This window comes from Rhipicephalus microplus, chromosome 2 (assembly GCF_043290135.1).
Source record: "Rhipicephalus microplus isolate Deutch F79 chromosome 2, USDA_Rmic, whole genome shotgun sequence".
NCBI classification, from domain to species: Eukaryota; Metazoa; Arthropoda; class Arachnida; order Ixodida; family Ixodidae; genus Rhipicephalus; species Rhipicephalus microplus.
In genome coordinates, this window is record NC_134701.1 from 133,784,239 (window position 1) to 133,799,367 (window position 15,129).

A 15,129-nucleotide genomic window follows, 5' to 3' on the forward strand; every position below is an offset into this window, starting at 1 on the left:
CAAAAGGAGACACTGACTTTGTTCTGGTAGTAAAGTAAAAAAAAGTTTGTCAGAATAGGATTCGAACCCACGCCCACATACGTCGACCACAAACCTCGTTCAACTCGCATCACCGAGCAAGGTTTCCCTTCCGTCTGGCGCCTTAGACCACTCGGCCATTCTGACACGATATTTGAGCCCCAGCAAAAGGAGACACTGACTTTGTGCTGGTAGTAAAGTAAAAAAAAGCTTCTCAGAAGTGGGATTTGAACCCACGCCCACATAGGTAGACCAGAAGCCTCGTTCAACTCGTATCACTGGGCAAGGTTTCTCTTATGTCTGGCGCCTTGGACAACTCGGCCATTCTGACACGATAGTTCAGCCAAGCAAAAGGAGACACTGACTTTCTTCTGGTAGTAAAGTAAAAAAAATTGGCAGAAGTGGGATTCGAACCCACGCACACATACGTGGACCAGAAGCCTCGTTCAACTCGTATCACTGGGCAAGGTTTCCCTTGAATCTGGCGCCTTAGACCACGCGGCCATTCTGATACAAAATGTCAGCCCCAGTAAAAGAAGACGCTGACTCTGTGCTGGTAGTAAAGTAAAAAAATTGACAGAAGTGGGATTCGAACCCACGCACACATACGTGGACCAGAAGCCTCGTTCAACTCGTATCACTGGGCAACGTTTCCCTTGCGTCTGGCGCCTTAGACCACTCGGCCATTCTGACACGATATATCAGCCCCAGCAAAAAGAAGAACATGACTTTGTGCTGGTAGTAAAGTAAAAAAAGTTTGTCAGAAGTGGGATTCGAACCCACGCCCACATACGTGAACCAGAAGCCTCGTTTAACCCGTATCACCGGGAAATGTTTCCCTTAAGTCTGGCGCCTTAGACCACGCGGCCATTCTGATACAATATGTAAGCCCCAGTAAAAGAAGACGCTGACTTTGTGCTGGTAGTAAAGTAAAAAAAAGTTTGTCAGAAGAGGGATTCGAACCCACGCTCACATACGTGGACCAGAAGCCTCGTTCAACCCCTATCACTGGGCAAGGTTTCCCTTGAGTCTGGCGCCTTAGACCACTGGGCCATTCTGACACGATATATCAGCCCCAGCAAAAGAAGACACTGACTTCGTGCTGGTAGTAAAGTAAAAAAAGTTTGTCAGAAGTGGGATTCGAACCCACGCCATAATACGTGAACCAGAAGCCTCATTCAACCCGTCTCACTGCGCAAGGTTTACCTTGAGTCTGGCGCCTTAGACCACTCGGTCATTCTGACACAATAATTCAGCCCAGCAAAAGGAGACACTGGCTTTGTTCTGGTAGTAAAGTAAAAAAAAAGTTGTGAGAATAGGATTCGAACCCACGCCCACATACGTAGACCAGAAGCCTCGTTCAACCCGTATCACTGGGCAAGGTTTCCCTTGAGTCTGGAGCCTTAGACCACTCGGCCATTCTGACACGATATTTCATCCCCAGCAAAAAGAGACACTGACTTTCTTCTTGTAGTAAAATAAAAAAAGTTTGTCAGAAGTGGGATTCGAACCCACGCCCTCATATGTGGACCAGAAGCCTCGTTCAACCCGTATCACTGCGCAAGGTTTACCTTGTGTCTGGCGCCTTAGACCACTCGGCCATTCTGATACGATATGTCAGCCTCAGCAAAAGAAGACGCTGACTCTGTGCTGGTAGTAAAGTAAAAAAAGTTTGTCAGAAGTGGGATTCGAACCCACGCCCACATACGTGGACCAGAAGCCTCGTTCAACTTGTATCACTGGGCAAGGTTTCCCTTGAATCTGGCGCCTTAGACCACGCGGCCATTCTGATACAATATGTCAGCCCCAGTAAAAGAAGACGCTGACTTTGTGCTGGTAGTAAAGTAAAAAAAATCGACAGAAGTGGGATTCGAACCCACGCACACATACGTGGACCAGAAGCCTCGTTCAACTCGTATCACTGGGCAAGGTTTTCCTTGCGTCTGGCGCCTTAGACCAATCGGCAATTCTGATACGAGTTATCAGCCCCAGCAAAAGAAGACACTGACTTCGTGCTAGTAGTAAAGTAAAAAAAAGTTTGTCAGAACAGGGATTCGAACCCACGCTCTCATACGTGGACCAGAAGCCTCGTTCAACCCCTATCACTGGGCAAGGTTTCCCTTGAGTCTGGCGCCTTAGACCACTCGGCCATTCTGATACATATCAGCCCCAGCAAAAGGAGACACTGACTTTGTGCTGGTAGTAAAGTAAAAAAAAAGCTTCTCAGAAGTGGGATTTGAACCCACGCCCACATAGGTAGACCAGAAGGCTCGTTTAACCCGTATCACCGGACAATGTTTCCCTTAAGTCTGATGCCTTAGACAACTCGGCCGTTCTGACACGATATATAAGCTTCAGCAGAAGACACTGACTTCGTTCTGGTAGTAAAGTAAAAAAAGTTTGTCAGAAGTGGGATTCGCACCCACGCACACATACGTTGACCAGAAGCCTCGTTCAACTCGTATGACTGGACATGGTTTCCCTTGAGTCTAGCGCCTTCGACCGCTCGGCCATTCTGACACAATATTTCAGCCCAGCAAAAGGAGACACTGACTTTGGGCTGGTAGTAAATAAAAAAAAGAGTTGGTCAGAAGTGGGATTCGAACCCACGCCCACATACGTGGACCAGAAGCCTAATTCAACCCGTACCACTGGGCAAGGTTTCCCTAAGGTCTGGCGCCTTCGACCACTCGGCCATTCTGACACGATACTTTGGTCCTAACCAAAGGAGACACTGGCTTTGTTCTTGCACTAAAATAAAAAAAGTTTGTCAGAAGTAGGATTCAAACCCATGCCCACATACGTGGACCAGAAGCCTCGTTCAACCCGTATCAGTGCGCAAGGTTTCCCTTGAGTCTGGCGCCTCAGACCTCTCGGCCATTCTGACACGATATGTCAGCCTCAGCAAAAGAAGACGCTTACTCTGTTCTGGTAGTAAAGTAAAAAAATTGACAGAAGTGAGATTCGAACCCACGCACACATACGTGGACCAGAAGCCTCGTTCAACTCGCATCACCGGGCAATGTTTCCCTTAAGTCTGGTGCCTTAGACAACTAGGCCGTTCTGACACGACTTACAAGCTCCAGCAAAAGAAGACACTGACTTTGTTCTGGTAGTAAAGTAAAAAAAGTTTGTCTTAAAAGGGATTCGCACCCACGCACACATACGTTGACCTGAAGCCTCGTTCAACTCGTATGACTGGGCACGGTTTCCATTGAGTCTAGCGCCTTCCACCACTCGGCCATTCTGACACAATATTTCAGCCCAGCAAAAGGAGACACTCACTTTGTTCTTGTAGTAAAATAAAAAAAGTTTGTCAGAAGTAGGATTCAAACCCACGCCCTCATACGTGGACCAAAAGCCTTATTTAACCCGTATCACTGTGCAAGGTGTACCTTGAGTCTGGCGCCTTAGACCACTCGGTCATTCTGACACAATATTTCAGCCCAGCAAAAGGAGACACTGGCTTTGTTCTGGTAGTAAAGTAAAAAAAAAGTTGTGAGAATAGGATTCGAACCCACGCCCACATACGTGGACCAGAAGCCTCGTTCAACCCGTATCACTGGGCAAGGTTTCCTTTGAGTCTGGAGCCTTAGACCACTCGGCCATTCTGACACGATATTTCAGCCCCAGCAAAAAGAGACACTGACTTTGTGCTGGTAGTAAAGTAAAAAAAAGAGCTTCTCAGAAGTGTGATTTGAACCCACGCCCACATACGTTGACCAGAAGCCTCGTTCAACCCGTATCACTGGGCAAGGTTTCCATTGAGTCTAGTGCCTTCGACCACTCGGCCATTCTGACACAATATTTCAGCCCAGCGAAAGGAGACACTGACTTTCTTCTTGTAGTAAAATAAAAAAAGTTTGTCAAAAGTGGGATTCGAACCCACGCCCTCATATTTGGACCAGAAGCCTCGTTCAACCCGTATCACTGCGCAAGGTTTACCTTGTGTCTGGCGCCTTAGACCACTCGGCCATTCTGATACGATATGTCAGCCTCAGCAAAAGAAGACGCTGACTCTGTGCTGGTAGTAAAGTAAAAAAAAGCTTCTCAGAAGTGGGATTTGAACCCACGCCCACATAGGTAGACCAGAAGCCTCGTTCAACTCGTATCACTGGGCAAGGTTTCCCTTATGTCTGGCGCCTTGGACAACTCGGCCATTCTGACACAATATTTCAGCCAAGCAAAAGGAGACACTGACTTTCTTCTGGTAGTAAAGTAAAAAAAATTGTCAGAAGTGGGATTCGAATCCACGCACACATACGTGGACCAGAAGCCTCGTTCAACCCGTATCACTGCGCAAGGTTTACCTTGTGTCTGGCGCCTTAGACCACTCGGCCATTCTGATACGATATGTCAGCCTCAGCAAAAGAAGACGCTGACTCTGTGCTGGTAGTAAAGTAAAAAAAGTTTGTCAGAAGTGGGATTCGAACCCACGCCCACATACGTGGACCAGAAGCCTCGTTCAACTCGTATCACTGGGCAAGGTTTCCCTTGAATCTTGCGCCTTAGACCACGCGGCCATTCTGATACAATATGTCAGCCCCAGTAAAAGAAGACGCTGACTCTGTGCTGGTAGTAAAGTAAAAAAATTGACAGAAGTGGGATTCGAACCCACGCACACATAAGTGGACCAGAAGCCTCGTTCAACTCGTATCACTGGGCAAGGTTTCCCTTGCGTCTGGCGCCTTAGACCACTCGGCCATTCTGACACGATATATCAGCCCCAGCAAAAGGAGACACTGACTTTTTCTGGTAGTAAAGTAGAAAAAAGTTTGTGAGAATAGGGTTCGAACCCACGCCCACATACGTGGACCAGAAGCCTCGTTCAACCCGTATCACTGGGCAAGGTTTCCCTTGAGTCTGGAGCCTTAGACCACTCGGCCATTCTGACACGATATTTCAGCCCCAGCAAAAGGAGACACTGACTTTGTGCTGGTAGTAAAGTAAAAAAAAATGACGGAAGTGAGATTCGAACCCACGCACACATACGTGGACCAGAAGCCTCGTTCAACTCGCATCACCGCGCAAGGTTTCCCTTCAGTCTGGCGCCTTAGACCACTCGGCCATTCTGATGCGATATATCAGCCCCAGCAAAAGGAGACACTGACTTTGTTCTGTTAGTGAAGTAAAAAAAAGTTTGTCAGAAAAGGATTGGAACCCACGCCCACATACGTGGACTAGAAGCCTCGTTCAACCCGTATCACTGGGCAAGGTTTCCCTTGAGTCTGGCGCCTTAGACCACTCGGCCATTCTGACACGATATATCAGCCCCAGCAAAAGAAGAGACTGACTTCGTGCTTGCAGTAAAGAAAAAAAAGTTTGTCAGAAGTGGGATTGGAACCCACGCCCACATACGTGGACCAGAAGCCTCGTTCAACCCGTATCACTGGGCAAGGTTTCCTTTGAGTCTGGAGCCTTAGACCACTCGGCCATTCTGACACGATATTTCAGCCCCAGCAAAAAGAGACACTGACTTTGTGCTGGTAGTAAAGTAAAAAAAAGAGCTTCTCAGAAGTGTGATTTGAACCCACGCCCACATACGTTGACCAGAAGCCTCGTTCAACCCGTATCACTGGGCAAGGTTTCCATTGAGTCTAGTGCCTTCGACCACTCGGCCATTCTGACACAATATTTCAGCCCAGCGAAAGGAGACACTGACTTTCTTCTTGTAGTAAAGAAAAAAAAGTTTGTCAGAAGTGGGATTGGAACCCACGCCCACATACGTGGACCAGAAGCCTCGTTCAACCCGTATCACTGGGCAAGGTTTCCTTTGAGTCTGGAGCCTTAGACCACTCGGCCATTCTGACACGATATTTCAGCCCCAGCAAAAAGAGACACTGACTTTGTGCTGGTAGTAAAGTAAAAAAAAGAGCTTCTCAGAAGTGTGATTTGAACCCACGCCCACATACGTTGACCAGAAGCCTCGTTCAACCCGTATCACTGGGCAAGGTTTCCATTGAGTCTAGTGCCTTCGACCACTCGGCCATTCTGACACAATATTTCAGCCCAGCGAAAGGAGACACTGACTTTCTTCTTGTAGTAAAATAAAAAAAGTTTGTCAAAAGTGGGATTCGAACCCACGCCCTCATATTTGGACCAGAAGCCTCGTTCAACCCGTATCACTGCGCAAGGTTTACCTTGTGTCTGGCGCCTTAGACCACTCGGCCATTCTGATACGATATGTCAGCCTCAGCAAAAGAAGACGCTGACTCTGTGCTGGTAGTAAAGTAAAAAAAAGCTTCTCAGAAGTGGGATTTGAACCCACGCCCACATAGGTAGACCAGAAGCCTCGTTCAACTCGTATCACTGGGCAAGGTTTCCCTTATGTCTGGCGCCTTGGACAACTCGGCCATTCTGACACAATATTTCAGCCAAGCAAAAGGAGACACTGACTTTCTTCTGGTAGTAAAGTAAAAAAAATTGTCAGAAGTGGGATTCGAATCCACGCACACATACGTGGACCAGAAGCCTCGTTCAACCCGTATCACTGCGCAAGGTTTACCTTGTGTCTGGCGCCTTAGACCACTCGGCCATTCTGATACGATATGTCAGCCTCAGCAAAAGAAGACGCTGACTCTGTGCTGGTAGTAAAGTAAAAAAAGTTTGTCAGAAGTGGGATTCGAACCCACGCCCACATACGTGGACCAGAAGCCTCGTTCAACTCGTATCACTGGGCAAGGTTTCCCTTGAATCTTGCGCCTTAGACCACGCGGCCATTCTGATACAATATGTCAGCCCCAGTAAAAGAAGACGCTGACTCTGTGCTGGTAGTAAAGTAAAAAAATTGACAGAAGTGGGATTCGAACCCACGCACACATAAGTGGACCAGAAGCCTCGTTCAACTCGTATCACTGGGCAAGGTTTCCCTTGCGTCTGGCGCCTTAGACCACTCGGCCATTCTGACACGATATATCAGCCCCAGCAAAAGGAGACACTGACTTTTTCTGGTAGTAAAGTAGAAAAAAGTTTGTGAGAATAGGGTTCGAACCCACGCCCACATACGTGGACCAGAAGCCTCGTTCAACCCGTATCACTGGGCAAGGTTTCCCTTGAGTCTGGAGCCTTAGACCACTCGGCCATTCTGACACGATATTTCAGCCCCAGCAAAAGGAGACACTGACTTTGTGCTGGTAGTAAAGTAAAAAAAAATGACGGAAGTGAGATTCGAACCCACGCACACATACGTGGACCAGAAGCCTCGTTCAACTCGCATCACCGCGCAAGGTTTCCCTTCAGTCTGGCGCCTTAGACCACTCGGCCATTCTGATACGATATATCAGCCCCAGCAAAAGGAGACACTGACTTTGTTCTGTTAGTGAAGTAAAAAAAAGTTTGTCAGAAAAGGATTGGAACCCACGCCCACATACGTGGACTAGAAGCCTCGTTCAACCCGTATCACTGGGCAAGGTTTCCCTTGAGTCTGGCGCCTTAGACCACTCGGCCATTCTGACACGATATATCAGCCCCAGCAAAAGAAGAGACTGACTTCGTGCTTGCAGTAAAGAAAAAAAAGTTTGTCAGAAGTGGGATTGGAACCCACGCCCACATACGTGGACCAGAAGCCTCGTTCAACCCGTATCACTGGGCAAGGTTTCCTTTGAGTCTGGAGCCTTAGACCACTCGGCCATTCTGACACGATATTTCAGCCCCAGCAAAAAGAGACACTGACTTTGTGCTGGTAGTAAAGTAAAAAAAAGAGCTTCTCAGAAGTGTGATTTGAACCCACGCCCACATACGTTGACCAGAAGCCTCGTTCAACCCGTATCACTGGGCAAGGTTTCCATTGAGTCTAGTGCCTTCGACCACTCGGCCATTCTGACACAATATTTCAGCCCAGCGAAAGGAGACACTGACTTTCTTCTTGTAGTAAAGAAAAAAAAGTTTGTCAGAAGTGGGATTGGAACCCACGCCCACATACGTGGACCAGAAGCCTCGTTCAACCCGTATCACTGGGCAAGGTTTCCTTTGAGTCTGGAGCCTTAGACCACTCGGCCATTCTGACACGATATTTCAGCCCCAGCAAAAAGAGACACTGACTTTGTGCTGGTAGTAAAGTAAAAAAAAGAGCTTCTCAGAAGTGTGATTTGAACCCACGCCCACATACGTTGACCAGAAGCCTCGTTCAACCCGTATCACTGGGCAAGGTTTCCATTGAGTCTAGTGCCTTCGACCACTCGGCCATTCTGACACAATATTTCAGCCCAGCGAAAGGAGACACTGACTTTCTTCTTGTAGTAAAATAAAAAAAGTTTGTCAAAAGTGGGATTCGAACCCACGCCCTCATATTTGGACCAGAAGCCTCGTTCAACCCGTATCACTGCGCAAGGTTTACCTTGTGTCTGGCGCCTTAGACCACTCGGCCATTCTGATACGATATGTCAGCCTCAGCAAAAGAAGACGCTGACTCTGTGCTGGTAGTAAAGTAAAAAAAAGCTTCTCAGAAGTGGGATTTGAACCCACGCCCACATAGGTAGACCAGAAGCCTCGTTCAACTCGTATCACTGGGCAAGGTTTCCCTTATGTCTGGCGCCTTGGACAACTCGGCCATTCTGACACAATATTTCAGCCAAGCAAAAGGAGACACTGACTTTCTTCTGGTAGTAAAGTAAAAAAAATTGTCAGAAGTGGGATTCGAATCCACGCACACATACGTGGACCAGAAGCCTCGTTCAACCCGTATCACTGCGCAAGGTTTACCTTGTGTCTGGCGCCTTAGACCACTCGGCCATTCTGATACGATATGTCAGCCTCAGCAAAAGAAGACGCTGACTCTGTGCTGGTAGTAAAGTAAAAAAAGTTTGTCAGAAGTGGGATTCGAACCCACGCCCACATACGTGGACCAGAAGCCTCGTTCAACTCGTATCACTGGGCAAGGTTTCCCTTGAATCTTGCGCCTTAGACCACGCGGCCATTCTGATACAATATGTCAGCCCCAGTAAAAGAAGACGCTGACTCTGTGCTGGTAGTAAAGTAAAAAAATTGACAGAAGTGGGATTCGAACCCACGCACACATAAGTGGACCAGAAGCCTCGTTCAACTCGTATCACTGGGCAAGGTTTCCCTTGCGTCTGGCGCCTTAGACCACTCGGCCATTCTGACACGATATATCAGCCCCAGCAAAAGGAGACACTGACTTTTTCTGGTAGTAAAGTAGAAAAAAGTTTGTGAGAATAGGGTTCGAACCCACGCCCACATACGTGGACCAGAAGCCTCGTTCAACCCGTATCACTGGGCAAGGTTTCCCTTGAGTCTGGAGCCTTAGACCACTCGGCCATTCTGACACGATATTTCAGCCCCAGCAAAAGGAGACACTGACTTTGTGCTGGTAGTAAAGTAAAAAAAAAATGACGGAAGTGAGATTCGAACCCACGCACACATACGTGGACCAGAAGCCTCGTTCAACTCGCATCACCGCGCAAGGTTTCCCTTCAGTCTGGCGCCTTAGACCACTCGGCCATTCTGATACGATATATCAGCCCCAGCAAAAGGAGACACTGACTTTGTTCTGTTAGTGAAGTAAAAAAAAGTTTGTCAGAAAAGGATTGGAACCCACGCCCACATACGTGGACTAGAAGCCTCGTTCAACCCGTATCACTGGGCAAGGTTTCCCTTGAGTCTGGCGCCTTAGACCACTCGGCCATTCTGACACGATATATCAGCCCCAGCAAAAGAAGAGACTGACTTCGTGCTTGCAGTAAAGAAAAAAAAGTTTGTCAGAAGTGGGATTGGAACCCACGCCCACATACGTGGACCAGAAGCCTCGTTACAATCGTATTACTGGGCAAGGTTTCCCTTAAGTCTGGCGCCTTCGACCACTCGGCCATTCTGACACAATATTTCAGCCCAGCAAAAGGAGACACTGACTTTGTTCTGGTAGTAAAGTAAAAAAAAGTTTGTCAGAATAGGATTCGAACCCACGCCCACATACGTCGACCACAAACCTCGTTCAACTCGCATCACCGAGCAAGGTTTCCCTTCCGTCTGGCGCCTTAGACCACTCGGCCATTCTGACACGATATTTGAGCCCCAGCAAAAGGAGACACTGACTTTGTGCTGGTAGTAAAGTAAAAAAAAGCTTCTCAGAAGTGGGATTTGAACCCACGCCCACATAGGTAGACCAGAAGCCTCGTTCAACTCGTATCACTGGGCAAGGTTTCCCTCAAGTCTGGCGCCTTAGACAACTCGGCCATTCTGACACGATATTTCAGCCAAGCAAAAGGAGACACTGACTTTCTTCTGGTAGTAAAGTAAAAAAAAATTGTCAGAAGTGGGATTCGAACCCACGCACACATACGTGGACCAGAAGCCTCGTTCAACTCGTATCACTGGGCAAGGTTTCCCTTGAATCTGGCGCCTTAGACCACGCGGCCATTCTGACACGATATATCAGCCCCAGCAAAAAGAAGAACATGACTTTGTGCTGGTAGTAAAGTAAAAAAAGTTTGTCAGAAGTGGGATTCGAACCCACGCCCACATACGTGAACCAGAAGCCTCGTTTAACCCGTATCACCGGGAAATGTTTCCCTTAAGTCTGGCGCCTTAGACCACGCGGCCATTCTGATACAATATGTAAGCCCCAGTAAAAGAAGACGCTGACTTTGTGCTGGTAGTAAAGTAAAAAAAAGTTTGTCAGAAGAGGGATTCGAACCCACGCTCACATACGTGGACCAGAAGCCTCGTTCAACCCCTATCACTGGGCAAGGTTTCCCTTGAGTCTGGCGCCTTAGACCACTGGGCCATTCTGACACGATATATCAGCCCCAGCAAAAGAAGACACTGACTTCGTGCTGGTAGTAAAGTAAAAAAAGTTTGTCAGAAGTGGGATTCGAACCCACGCCATAATACGTGAACCAGAAGCCTCATTCAACCCGTCTCACTGCGCAAGGTTTACCTTGAGTCTGGCGCCTTAGACCACTCGGTCATTCTGACACAATAATTCAGCCCAGCAAAAGGAGACACTGGCTTTGTTCTGGTAGTAAAGTAAAAAAAAAGTTGTGAGAATAGGATTCGAACCCACGCCCACATACGTGGACCAGAAGCCTCGTTCAACCCGTATCACTGGGCAAGGTTTCCCTTGAGTCTGGAGCCTTAGACCACTCGGCCATTCTGACACGATATTTCATCCCCAGCAAAAAGAGACACTGACTTTCTTCTTGTAGTAAAATAAAAAAAGTTTGTCAGAAGTGGGATTCGAACCCACGCCCTCATATTGCTACGGAGAGGAAGAAAAGGAAGAGGTGCGACTGACAGGCGCGCGACTGGGCCAATCAGCCATTGTGTCTCTTGCCTGTAGTTTTTACTCTGCAAATACATCTCGCTCAGAAGCAACCAACCTCGTAACATATTGGTGGAGGTGCTGGGTAACCATCAGGCAACGGAGCTCCGCAGCGGACGTCGCATCGCCCTTCCAGCCATGGCCAATGCTCAGCCCTCCGCGTCAACGTCAGCGTCTCCGACGAACATGGCGTCGCAACCGTACGTTTTCACGCCTCTCAAGGATCCCGGTACATTCTGCGGAACCGATGGCGTCGACGTTGACGATTGGCTGGCCATGTTTGAACGAGTGAGTGTGCCGAACAGATGGGATCCCACACTTCAGTTGGCTAATGTGCTGTTCTATTTGAGAGGCACGGCCAAGGTGTGGTATGAGAACAATGAAGAAGAACTCACAAGCTGGGACCAATGCAAAGCAAAGATGCGGGAGGTGTTTGGCAAAACCGCCAGTCGGAAGATCGCCGCCAAAAAGGAATTGGCCTGCCGTGCCCAATCCCCTACGGAGTCATACCTCGCTTACATTCAAGACGTGCTGGCCCTCTGCCGAAAGGCCGAAAGCGACATGACAGAAGGTGACAAGGTGGGACATGTTCTGAAAGGGATTGCCGACGACGCGTTCAATCTCCTGATGTGCAAGGGCTGTTCCACCGTAGACGCGATCATCAAAGAGTGTCGTCAGTTCGAGCAAGTGAAAAGTCGCCGCATTCTACAAACATTCGCTCGACTCCCAAACACCGCTGCAACATCTACTTGCGAGGACCAGTCAACACCACAACGTGCATCGCCGCCGGGAGACCTTACACGCATTGTTCGTCGTGAACTGGAAGCTATGGCGCCCTCGGCGTTCTATTCGCGCAGTACCGATGCCACTCCTGTTACTGTTCCTCTTGTTCAAGCCATCGTGCGCCGGGAGCTTGAAAACATCGGAGTGCATTCCGTGTGCCATGTCACCGCGCCTAGAGTCAGCGAACGCCCTTTCGTGATGCCCTTCTCCGACCGACGGTCTTCTCCACGTACTCGCAACCCGGCTGAGTGGCGAACTGCAGATGACCGCCCTATATGTTTCAACTGCCACCGCGTTGGACATATTGCCCGTTACTGCCGCAACACATGGTCCTCGGCACATCGCGCAACGACCAATATGACCCGTTTCGACGATACCGCCCGCACCTTTCCACCTGCCGAAGAGCCCAATGCCATTGACCATTCTCGGAACACTTGGTACAGCCGCTCGCCTTCACCACGTGGGCACCAGTCTCGATCGCCGCAAACACGTCGCCCATCGTCCCGTTCGCCGCAGCCACGGCGCTTCTCGTCCCCCGTGGCTTCCGGCCGCGTTGTCTCGGAAAACTGAGAAATGCAGCCCCCGGAGGTGGTGCTGCATTGACGACTTCCGCAGCAAATCCTCTTTCCGTTCCCACCAGACGAAGTGTAATAGACGTTAAAGTAGACGGCGAACCTGTACAAGCACTTGTCGACACCGGCGCAAGCATTTCGGTCATGAGTTCAAGCCTACGCACACGTTTAAAGAAAGTTCTGACACCAGCGGCTGCACAAATGCTCCGTGTGGCCGATGGCGGCACGCCGATGGTTCTCGGTCTGTGCACTGCCCGCTTACGTATAAAGGACCACACTACTTCTGTCATTTTAGCCGTGATTGACCACTGCCCTTATGACATTATCCTAGGCCTGGACTTCTTGTCGAATCATTCTGCTCTGATCGATTGTGCTACAGGCGTTCTTCAGCTAGAGTTGCCTCAGATAGTCGCTGACCCCCCCACTGCCCCGCCGCGCCTGTGCTCTCTTCAGGATGTGCGGCTGTCAGCTCAGGCAGCCACCTTCGTCGTTTTGACCGCACAGCCCCAAGTTCCCGATGGTCAATATGTCCTCCTTCCTCTCGCCGACGTCCTCTTGAGCCGCAACATTGCCATTCCCCATACGCTTGTGACTGTTACTGACAATTGTACCTCGCTTCCACTTCTCAATTTCAGCTTGTGCCCTCAAGTGCTTCCTCGTGGCATGTTCTTGGCCAGCGTATCTAATGCTGACGAATTCGAAATAGCAGCGCTCACCACCGAGATTGATTTACTTCAGTCTCCAGTAGCGAACAGCACCTGTTCTCGGCCAGATCGTTTCTCGAAGATGATTGCACCCGACCTCAACCCTGCGCAAGCCAATGACATCCATCGCCTTCTCGCGTCATATACCGACATTTTTTCTTTCGACGACAGACCTCTAGGGCAAACATCCACTGTTCAGCACCGTATAAATACTGGTGACGCCAGTCCTATTCGCCGACGCCCCTATCGTGTCTCCCCCACTGAGCGTAGAGTTATCCAAGCAGAAGTGGACAAAATGCTCAACAAAGGTGTCATAGAACCATCAAGTAGTCCTTGGGCCTCCCCTGTCGTCCTTGTGAAGAAAAAAGATGGTACCTGGCGCTTCTGCGTTGACTATCGCCACCTAAACAAGATCACACGAAAAGACGTGTACCCGCTACCACGCATCGATGACGCGTTGGACTGCCTACACGGGGCTACATACTTCTCGTCTATAGATCTCCGGTCCGGCTACTGGCAGATTTCTGTCGATGAAATGGACCGCGAGAAGACGGCCTTCATTACACCAGATGGTTTATACCAGTTTAAGGTCATGCCTTTTGGACTATGTAACGCCCCTGCCACATTCGAACGAATGATGGACTCTCTCCTGCGTGGTTACAAGTGGTCTACTTGTCTTTGTTACCTAGACGATGTGATAGTCTTTTCATCTACTTTCGATAGCCACCTGACCCGTCTCGCTGCAATTCTCGCAGTCTTCAGAACAGCTGGGCTACAACTCAATTCCAAGAAGTGTCAATTTGGTCACCGTCAGATTGCCATTCTGGGCCATATTGTAAACGCCGATGGTGTCCAACCAGATCCCGAAAAGATCCGCGTCGTCCGTAGCTTTCCAGTGCCCCGTTCTACATCCGACGTCCGTAGCTTCGTCGGCTTATGTTCCTACTTTCGCCGTTTTGTGAAAAACTTCGCTGACGTTGCCCGGCCACTGACAGATTTGCTGAAGAAGGATACCACATTCTCATGGGGCCCTGAGCAGGCTCAAGCGTTCGCCGCTCTCATCGGCTACCTAACTACGCCCCCCATACTTGCCCACTTTAATCCTTCTGCTGCCACAGAGGTTCGCACCGACGCCAGTGGCCACGGTATCGGCGCAGTTCTCGCTCAGCGGCACCACGGTAGACAGTGCGTGATAGCTTACGCCAGCCGCCTGCTTTCTCCCCAGGAGATGAATTATTCCATCACCGAGAGAGAGTGTCTAGCTTTAGTTTGGGCCGTCGCCAAGTTTCGGCCATATTTATATGGTCGCATTTTCACTGTCGTTACGGACCACCACGCCCTCTGTTGGCTGACTTCTCTGAAGGACCCGACTGGACGTCTGGCTCGCTGGGCTCTGAGGCTTCAGGAATTTTCGTTTAGCGTCAGCTACAAGTCTGGCCGTTTGCACAAGGACGCAGACTGTCTTTCTCGATATCCGGTAGATCCTCCTGATCCTGTTGCGCCTGACCTGGAGAGCAGAGTAATGGCGTTTACAGACGTCAGCGATATGCGCATCGAACAACGACGGGATGAGTCATTGCGCACTATCATCGACGCCATCCAGTCTGACAGCCATGACGCTGAATCCCGTATGTTCGTGCTGCATGACGGCATCCTCTACCGCCGCAACGTCACCACTGAAGGCCCTGAGCTTCTGCTTGTCATCCCTCGTCATCTACGGCCTGCCATACTTCAACAACTTCACGACGCACCAACAGCGGGACACCTCGGCGTT

At 49.5% G+C, this 15,129-nt stretch overlaps 9 non-coding genes across 9 annotated transcripts; all 9 read right to left on the reverse strand.

Moving 5' to 3' along the window:
- Window positions 1–960: 960 nt before the first annotated feature.
- On the reverse strand, window positions 961–1,079 carry TRNAL-CAA (transfer RNA leucine (anticodon CAA)). Its single transcript has 2 exons — window positions 1,042–1,079; window positions 961–1,006 (listed from the first exon to the last, which is right to left on the reverse strand). It is a non-coding gene; the product is annotated as a tRNA-Leu (tRNA).
- A 429-nt stretch (window positions 1,080–1,508) lies between these two features.
- TRNAL-CAA (transfer RNA leucine (anticodon CAA)) lies at window positions 1,509–1,627 on the reverse strand. Its single transcript has 2 exons — window positions 1,590–1,627; window positions 1,509–1,554 (listed from the first exon to the last, which is right to left on the reverse strand). It is a non-coding gene; the product is annotated as a tRNA-Leu (tRNA).
- A 64-nt stretch (window positions 1,628–1,691) lies between these two features.
- On the reverse strand, window positions 1,692–1,810 carry TRNAL-CAA (transfer RNA leucine (anticodon CAA)). The gene is made up of 2 exons: window positions 1,773–1,810; window positions 1,692–1,737 (listed from the first exon to the last, which is right to left on the reverse strand). It is a non-coding gene; the product is annotated as a tRNA-Leu (tRNA).
- Window positions 1,811–5,341: 3,531 nt separating this feature from the next.
- Window positions 5,342–5,460, reverse strand: TRNAL-CAA (transfer RNA leucine (anticodon CAA)). Its single transcript has 2 exons — window positions 5,423–5,460; window positions 5,342–5,387 (listed from the first exon to the last, which is right to left on the reverse strand). It is a non-coding gene; the product is annotated as a tRNA-Leu (tRNA).
- Window positions 5,461–5,709: 249 nt separating this feature from the next.
- On the reverse strand, window positions 5,710–5,828 carry TRNAL-CAA (transfer RNA leucine (anticodon CAA)). Its single transcript has 2 exons — window positions 5,791–5,828; window positions 5,710–5,755 (listed from the first exon to the last, which is right to left on the reverse strand). It is a non-coding gene; the product is annotated as a tRNA-Leu (tRNA).
- A 1,708-nt stretch (window positions 5,829–7,536) lies between these two features.
- On the reverse strand, window positions 7,537–7,655 carry TRNAL-CAA (transfer RNA leucine (anticodon CAA)). Its single transcript has 2 exons — window positions 7,618–7,655; window positions 7,537–7,582 (listed from the first exon to the last, which is right to left on the reverse strand). It is a non-coding gene; the product is annotated as a tRNA-Leu (tRNA).
- Window positions 7,656–7,904: 249 nt separating this feature from the next.
- Window positions 7,905–8,023, reverse strand: TRNAL-CAA (transfer RNA leucine (anticodon CAA)). Its single transcript has 2 exons — window positions 7,986–8,023; window positions 7,905–7,950 (listed from the first exon to the last, which is right to left on the reverse strand). It is a non-coding gene; the product is annotated as a tRNA-Leu (tRNA).
- A 1,709-nt stretch (window positions 8,024–9,732) lies between these two features.
- Window positions 9,733–9,851, reverse strand: TRNAL-UAA (transfer RNA leucine (anticodon UAA)). The gene is made up of 2 exons: window positions 9,814–9,851; window positions 9,733–9,778 (listed from the first exon to the last, which is right to left on the reverse strand). It is a non-coding gene; the product is annotated as a tRNA-Leu (tRNA).
- A 797-nt stretch (window positions 9,852–10,648) lies between these two features.
- On the reverse strand, window positions 10,649–10,767 carry TRNAL-CAA (transfer RNA leucine (anticodon CAA)). Its single transcript has 2 exons — window positions 10,730–10,767; window positions 10,649–10,694 (listed from the first exon to the last, which is right to left on the reverse strand). It is a non-coding gene; the product is annotated as a tRNA-Leu (tRNA).
- Between the last annotated feature and the right edge of the window lie 4,362 nt (window positions 10,768–15,129).